Here is a 9,233-nt window from a genome sequence, read left to right as displayed (position 1 = left end):
ACAAGCAATAAAATCTGCACTAGTTTCATTAATTTCCCTTCGCCCCATCACATTATCCAATATTCTAGTTTTTCTCAAAACAGTCTATGGAATTTTAATAGGTATATTTAAAATAAAGAAGATAAAGGAGTGAAAATTCTATGGTTGAATATGTAGAGATTTCTTTACTACTTGACTTCTTTTCAAATCTCTTCAAATCTTATCTGACATAAAACCCTTAGTCCTGGAGCATCTTGTAAGACTAGTACTATGTGAACCCGCTTTGAGAAATACTCTTCTAGAAGCTGTCATACCTCATTCTGTCCCGAGGCTCTACATTAGTGGCCCCCAAGGCATGCTTGCCATGCCTTGTTGTGGTTTTTTAAAGTCATTATTAAGTCATGAGAAAGACACATGTGAATCACAGGTATTCTGTGGAGATAATAGAGAAAAAATATGTAGTGAGAAATTGCATGTATTCTCCCCTTCTTGATAGAGTTTCAAGTACTTAATTGATATCAGTGTTGAGCACTTGATCAACAGGTAAGATTGCAATATGTTCTTTAGCTTTTCCGTATTTCTTTTGTGTATTGTTAAATCTCCAAATAATTAGGCTAAAATGAAAGCACGAAAATACACTCATTGTCTTCCATCTCCCCTAACTCCCAACTCTTACAAAAGGATAGTTTATTCATTTTTTAAGAGTACTGTCTGATTATTACTAGGTTCTACTTCAAATGGAACATTGCTAAAAATAATAGTGGATCACACAAAATTTACAAGGACAGAACTTATAATTTGTCAATAAGACAATAGAGAACTAAGTTGCAGTGGGATGTGGAAAACAGCTAATTAGTAATGATGAACTTCAGTGTACTCAGAAATGGATAAATATAAAAATATAAAAGAGAAATTGAGGATTACCGTTATATGAACTTTTGCTGGCATTAAGTGTAAAAGAAGATGATATGTTATAAGGGAAATTAAAGTGAAATGGGGGGAGTAGGGACTTAAATGTACTTGATTAATTTTGAATAATGGTAGATGAATGCAATCAATAGATTAAAATGCCTCAACATAGATGATTTGAGAGTAGTTGCTTACGGGTAATGGTTAGTTTAATAAAAAAGATTAAACAGGTAAATGGAAGCAGCCTGGAAAAAAAGACACAAGATGAAAGTGGCAGTCAGCTTTAGAAAAGGGATTAAAACATTTTCAATAAATGTGCAAGCATTTTTGTGCAAGTAATTATACTCCAAAGATTAAATCCCTGTTTTCATTAATGTTGATGTGCTAATTTTTCTTAGCATTTACCTGGCATTTAAAGTATACTTTAGGTATAGTATAGTATACTATACCTAAAATGTATAAAATACACACTCATAAACATATGACAATAAAGCATAATTTTAAAGAAATATGTGTGTTAAATATCCAATATCATCCAATTCCTATTAAAATCATTTAACTAGTTATTATCATAAAAGTTAAAATTTATAATGATGATAAGAGCTGCTTTTATCATTGACTCTCAAGAGGAAAGATATTTTGGATCTGTTTAATAATATTAAAAATAAAATGAATTATAACACTTAAAATGTATTTTGTAGCCAATGGATGTAGTAGGAGATACACACATATGTATACACACACACATATACATATATAAATGATTTTCAACTCAGTAGAATCTAAGATATGATGAATACACTCATGGAGTATGCAAAAGGGCACCTAACAAAGACTATAGGCATCAAGACAAGTATCCCAGACTGAATAATACTTTAGATAATCTCTGTTTCTCCTGGACAAATTATATAAGCATTTATACTTATATGTATGTATATATACACTCACGTGCATATATGTTTATATATATATGCATTTTTATTTGTGTGTAGTACACATACACTCATTTTTTATATATACATTTATATGTATACATATGTGTACATACACTCATGTACACATGAACTTATGTACATCATGTGCATCCTATATATCATAATATATACGTATATGTGAAGGAATGGATATTTTGTTGTTTGAATAACCAAACGTTTTAGAATGAATAAACAAATGTTGTATACATAGTATTGTGCTTGGCACAATGTCATGGGAGGCTGGCAATGATAAATAATACAATCTCATTATAAACTAGTCGAAAGCAATAGAAGGCATGAACATTATATTAGAAGTAGAAAGTGAAGCAAACAGTATAAGACTGAATGTCGCAGAAATCCATTTCAGGAGTTAACAGGTAGGAGAGAACACTGAGGGCTGGTATGGTCAGTGAGACTTCGGTAATAGAACAGATTGGGTTTGGCCTTAGATGGGAAGAATTGATAGAACATAACCTGGTGGAGAGGAAGCAGACACAACGTAGTCTTCCAGCCTACAGGAAACTGCAGTCTCATGAGAGAACCAGCGAATTGAACCAACATTTCCAACCAACATCACATGATGGAATCCAAGATATGATAAATATGTGCAGTGTTATAGTGAGGTATGGAAGGTGGGCACCTAACTCAGACTCTAGGGGTCAAGCCAGGCCTTCCAGACCAAATAATGCCCCAGAGAGTCTCTATTTCTCCTAAACAAAGGAGTTAAATGAGGGCTTCACTTTCCCTCTGCAGAAGCACATGCTTCTTTTTCCATTCTGGGGAGGTAAGGACATCTGACCCTCAAAGGGGATTTGTGCTTTTGTAAATGGGAAAATTCAATTCTACCTTTAAATTCTATGTAGCCAAATTTGCCATTCATGTGATAAGTTTCCAAATAAAGAATGCTATATAAGCCTAAATCTGCAAACTAAATAAGTATCATAAATATAACACAGTGTGAAATATTCCTACTTAGAAAGTGTGCAGTTTCATGTAAACAACAACAGGAAATACCAGGCAGAAGCAGAACGAGACCAATTACGAGGAACACAATCCCAAATGGGGCAGAGCAGCTTTCCACACATGTGCAATTGAATGCAGCAGAGCCAAACCAGACCCCAGGGCTCAAATAGGAACTTCATTAGGGAAAATTAAGAACAATACACAATGCTGATAAATCTGATACAATAATCTGCCTGAGGACCAACCACAAAAGTAGCACAGGGCTTCCCTGGTGGCGCAGTGGTTAAGAATCTGCCTGCCAATGCAGAGGACACGGGTTCGAGCCCTGGTCTGGGAAGATCCCACATGCCGCGGAGCAACTGGGCCCGTGAGCCGCAATTACTGAGCCTGCGCGTCTGGAGCCTGTGCTCCGCAACAAGAGAGGCCGCGACAGTGAGAGGCCCGCGCACCGCGATGAAGAGTGGCCCCCGCTTGCCGCAAATAGAGAAAGCCCTCGCACAGAAACGAAGACCCAACACAGCCAAAAGTAAGTAAATAAATAAATAAATAAGTAAACCTATAAAAAAAAAAAAAAAAAAAGTAGCACAAACAAATCAAACTATATCCTGGCAAGAACAGATGAACTGAAACAAAGATAATGATGTGCAATAAAACTTTGTAGGGAAAAATGGATCCTGTCTTACCTCCCTCCCATTCTGCCTTCCCCCAGGATCCTAATGAGTTGTTGATTATCTTTTATTAAAGACCAACAACAGAAAAGCTCAGAAACACGAAAAATAATTAGAGCATAAGACTAAGTATGGATAATTATGAAGTGGCAAAATATAATTAATCATCCTTTCCCTGCAAATCTCTTCTAAACTGGCTCCATAATTTTAAAATGCCCAAGAACTTTTATTTTGTAAAACCCATGCACATTCATGAACACACACATACAAATGGCAAACAAAGCTATTTGCTGACAAAATAAAGTTGCTATGAGATTTAGGGGCAATATTCAGCATACTCTTGAATGTGAGTTTGCTAGATTAGCTTTCCAGGCGTAAACTATACCTACTCAACACTTTATTTGATATCTTTCTCTAGTTATAGCTTGTCCTCAGAGATTTCAAGTTTTCCATGTTTAAATTTAGTGCTGTTAGAAATGATTTTTTTCCCTTGAAAATGTGGATATTTATTTTCCCAACCATTTGAGATTTGAGAGAGGGTTTCTTTTTTTTTTTTTTTAATAAATTTTATTTATTTATTTATTTATTTGGCTGTGTTGGGTCTTCGTTTCTGTGCGAGGGCTTTCTCTAGTTGCGGCGAGCGGGGGCCACTCTTCATCGCAGTGCGCGGGCCTCTTACTGTCGCGGCCTCTGTTGTTGCGGAGCACAGGCTCCAGACGCGCAGGCTCAGTAGTTGTGGCTCACGGGCTTAGCTGCTCCGCGGCATGTGGGATCTTCCCAGACCAGGGCTCGAACCCGCGTCCCCTGCATTGGCAGACAGATTCTCAACCACTGCGCCACCAAGGAAGCCCGAGCGAGGGTTTCTTAAAAAATATTGTGAATTATTTTAAAATGTACAACACTGAAACATCATGTCTTATGCCCCATTTGTAACTTCCAGTTTCTGATGCAACACTAAATTGAAAGGCTGCTAAATTGATTTGACTATACTGGCACCCACTGAATTATTTTACCACATTAAGTAAAATAGTATTGTGACTTTTCATGTAAAAGCATTCATTCTATTTGACTAAATACCCTATCTAAGAGCTTAAAGTCTGAACATATTACAAAATAAGCTAGTTAGTAGTGGAAACAGAATAGAGGGCAGCAAAAATGTGTTTAGAAACCACTAGGCACATGTCTGTTGAACAGTTAAGTTTGGGGCTTAAACCCGCTTAAGAGAAGCAAAACATAACACATCATTTTACCTCTTTATGTCAAAGTAAATAACATGAACTTCCTCTAAAGAGACAACCATATTTATTCTTCTAAAACCTCAGGCAAGCAAAAATTTACTAGGAGATTTTTTTGTATAAATTGTGGGTAAGCCAGTAGAACTATCTTCAACTGCAGCTTTGCAAAAGTCAGAGAACTATTTTTCAAATAGATCATTTTTTAATATAAACCCTTTATGAAAGCTGAGGATTGAAGTCATAGTAAATATTACCTTATCCAAGGCAATTTTATTGGTGGTGTTAAAGTGTAGGCAGTAGACCAATATTTTGTACCTGGAGAGGTCAATCCACATAAGCAACATATACTTAGGGAGCAAATAGAGTCAATATTTTCCTGTGAGAAGATCCTTGCATCATCTTAAGCATTTAGCAAATGCCTGAATGCTGCGTTATGTGGAAGAAATTGTCCTTGAGCATAAAACGATTCCTGCATGTGCTCTCGTAAGAGAAACTAAAGAAACTCAGCTATGCTGTGGAACGTACTGCAGTCTGTTGAGCGCACCAGAAGTCACCCAATATACTTATGAAACAAGCAACTCGTCAAGTAAACCAGTGAATCTTAGATTTTCCGTATAGCTGTTGATGAGTGTGATATACACACTGGTTTTGTTTAGCACTGTCGACAGAAAAGAATAATGCACAACCTAAAAGTTGAGAGTTATGTTTTATTCTGCATTCTTGGGACTTCAAGCCTGCTAGGCAGCATCTGAAATAACCCTAAGAAAACTGCTCCGAAGAGAGAGGGTTGGGGGAAGCCAGAATATATAGGAGTTTCTGCAACAACACCAGGTAGTGAGAACAAAGGATTACTGTTAATAAAAGAAAACCAGAACCTCAAGTTAAGGAATTTAGCGTTTTTCTATGTATGGGAAGATGCAAGAGTCTGGGCTCACTGAAGTCATTCCTTTGATATGCACCTCAGCTATCTGGGGCCAGTATCTGACTGTGCTTTTGAGACAGGCCTGAGACCTGGGACCCTTTGCTTGCACCTGGACAAACGTCTCCTTGAGCAACAAAATAAAAAGAAACTATGAGGGACTCAAAACAACTGTGTACATGAACAGCTGGGGCAAATTATGGATAACAAGATACAAAAAGACCAAAAACCCAACTGCCACTTCTAAAGAGCTGTGAGCAAAAACAGGGTGTTGGGAGCAAAAGCAGGGCACTGTGCATGTCCCCCTGCACTCAGCACCACCAGAGGGGTGGGCAAAACACCTAAGCCACCCCTCCGGCCCGATCCCTGCACACACCCCTACCCTCACCCCATATAAGGAACCAGCTCACCCACCCAGGGAGTGAGCAAGGGAAACTATTACTTGTTTTTGCTCCCCCCTGCTGCAGCAGGAGCCCCAGTAAAGCCCTGCCTGAATCTTGTCTGACCTTTTATCAATTTCTATTGATTAAGGAAGGCCAAGAACCCTGGTCGGTAACACTTTCTCAGCCTGAGTCTCCTCAGGGTGCACCGTTGGGGGTGGGATTGGGGGAATTGACTGATAGATGGTGGGCATTCTTTGTTTCCTTCCTGAGTTTCCTCAGGGCTCACCATTGGGGCAGCTGCAATGTGATGGCTGATGACGGTGACATTCTTTGTTTACTGATATGACAGGCAATATTTTATTTCTCAGTACAATGACTGCTCAGTGGAAGTCATCAGAACAAATTAGGCAACAGGTTTTAATCTTATTAATATTTCAATTCTCATTTTCTTGTTTACAATAATAATGATATGCATTTATTTTTTCCTAATTGTTGATCCAAATTGTGAAGGTTCATATTAAAAAAAAGGGGTAAATTAAAAAATATATATCTAATTTTATTTAAAAATTTTCAGTAGAATACCCCCTGTGTATTAGTCAATGCTTTTGGGTGCAAGAAACAGGATATTCCCCAAAGGAAGTAGTTTAAAAATACAGACTTAATGTAACTTAACAAGCTGCCAGTGGGTAAGTAGTTCCAGAGTAGTTGCAGCGAATGAGTTGGCAACAAAATAAATGTAATTAGTTTTGGAATAATCTTGCCCAAATCCTACCCACTCTTTCTAATTAAATTTGTTCAAGAGAAAATTTGTATGGAGTTTCAAAGCTTTGTTCAAAATTATTTTTTTTTCACTTCAGGACGTGGACAAACAAAGGAGACTTATCTGTGATGTTAATTATTTTGTAAGAAATCATGCTTTATACAGATTCTGAAAAAGTCCAGTGGAAATAGATATATTTCAGATTTATGTGAATCATCAGACATTTTAGAAAAGATGGAGTTAGTAGCTCCCAGATGGGACAGGCAAGGAATAATAATAATAAAATAAAGTATGTAATATGGATAATCTACTGGTTCTCAAAGTATCTTTCCAGTACCCTGGGTGTCCTCAAGACAATTTCAGAGACATTGTGAAGTCAACACTATTTTCATAATAGTAGCAAGATGTCACTTGTCTTTTTCACTGGGTTGTTATTTGCAATGATATTGCAAAAGTAGAGATGGACGAAACTGCTACTCCTTCAGCACAAATCAAGTTACTAGCACCAAAATGTACTAGTAATCATTGTGTTTTTTACTGTATCCATTGTATTAGTTTCCAAGGGCTACCTTAATAAAGTACCACAGGCTAAGTGGCTTAAAAAACAGAAATTTATTTCCTCACAGCTCTGGAGACTAGACATCCAAGATCAAAGTGTCGGCAGGGTTGGTTTCTTCTGAGGCCTTGGCTTGTAGACAGCTGACTTCTTCTTGTGTCTTGTAGACAGCCGACTTCTTGTGTCTTTATGTGGTCTTTCCTCTGTGTCTCAATATCCTCTTCTTATAAGGACATGAGTCACATTGAATTAGGGCCCACCCTAATGTGCTCATTTTAACTTAATTACTTCTTTGAAAACCCAGTCTCCAATACAGTCACATTCTGAGATACTGAAGGTTAGAAATTCAACATATGAATTTGAGGGGGACAGAATTCAGCCCATAACATTCACCATCACACATAACTTAAAAAGATAAGAATATCTTGATGAAGCAGTAAAAAGTATTAATTTTATTAAATCTCAACCCTTGAGTAAATGTATTTTTAATATTCTGTGTGATGAATGGATGGGAAACACCCATAAACACTTCTGCTCCACACAACATATGAATGGGAGTCCCAGATAAAACATGTGTGAGATTGAACTAGCCACTTTTTAAAGACAGAACATATTTAATTAAAATAAAGACTAACATACATGTGTTAATATATGATACTTGTTTTTCTCTTTCTGGCATACATCACTCTCTATGACAGACTCTAGGTCCATCCATGTCTCTACAAATGACCCAATTTCATTCCTTTTTATGGCTGAGTAATATTCCATTGTATATACGTATGTGGAATCTAGAAAAATGGTACAAATGAACCTATTTGCAGGGCAGGAGTAGAGACTCAGATGTAGGGAATGGCTGTGTGGACATGGGGGTGGCAGGGGGATGAACTGGGAGATTGGAATTGATGTATGTGCACTGCCATGTGTAAAACAGGTAGCTAGTGGGAACATGCTGTATAGTGCAGGGATCTCAGATCGGTGCTCTGTGGTGACCTAGATGGATGGGATGGGGGGGTGGGAGAGAGGTCCGAGAGGGAGGGGATATATGTATGCATATAGCTGATTCACTTTGTTGTACAGAAGAAACTAACACAGCATTGTAAAGCAACTATACCCCAATTAAAAAAAAAAGTTTTAAAATATAAAATAAATAAATACTAACGGACAAATAATAGCTATTCAGATGTGAGTATCTGACAGATTTAAAACAAAAACAAAAACAAAGGAAGTAAGCCTGACACCTCAAGCAAAAATACATGAGAGTATTATTAATGACAAAATTTGAGCTCTCAAACAAAAATTAGAATTAGAAAACATACATGTGCCACCATGAACTTGACAACTTCCTAATACTTAAAGGCTTTTCTGGTAAGACTGGTAATAATATTGGCATATATGATTTTTTGGTATTATATAACAAAGTAAGCCAACAATTGAAAGATCTGCATAACTCAGTGGGTCAATATCTTCCAATTGGCCAATGCATGGTATTTAAAATCTTGCATAGACAAAAGATCTATTCAAAGTGCATGATAGGCTAATGGATTTTAATGTAACAGAGTTTTAAAAGTTCACTGACACGGTTTCAAATTTCGCACTGTGACTTAATTTCAGAAAATTCCACTTGTCAAGTTTTATATAGTATAAAAAGAGGAATAGCCATCATTATGTGAAAAGGCTGTTAAAATACTCCTCCTTTCCAGACTACTTATGTGTGTAAGGCAGGATGTAGTTCAACCAAAACGACATACCTCAGTAGGTTAAACACAGACGTGTATGTGAAAATCTAACAGTCTTTTTATCAAGCTAAACAAATATATGTTATGTAAAGTGTTTACTATTGTTATTTCAAAATATATTAACATATATTTTATTAATTAATTAAATTTT

This window comes from Balaenoptera physalus (assembly GCF_965194825.1).
Source record: "Balaenoptera physalus genome assembly, chromosome: 4".
Classification (NCBI taxonomy): domain Eukaryota; kingdom Metazoa; phylum Chordata; class Mammalia; order Artiodactyla; family Balaenopteridae; genus Balaenoptera; species Balaenoptera physalus.
Note: the sequence above shows the minus strand (reverse complement) of the source record.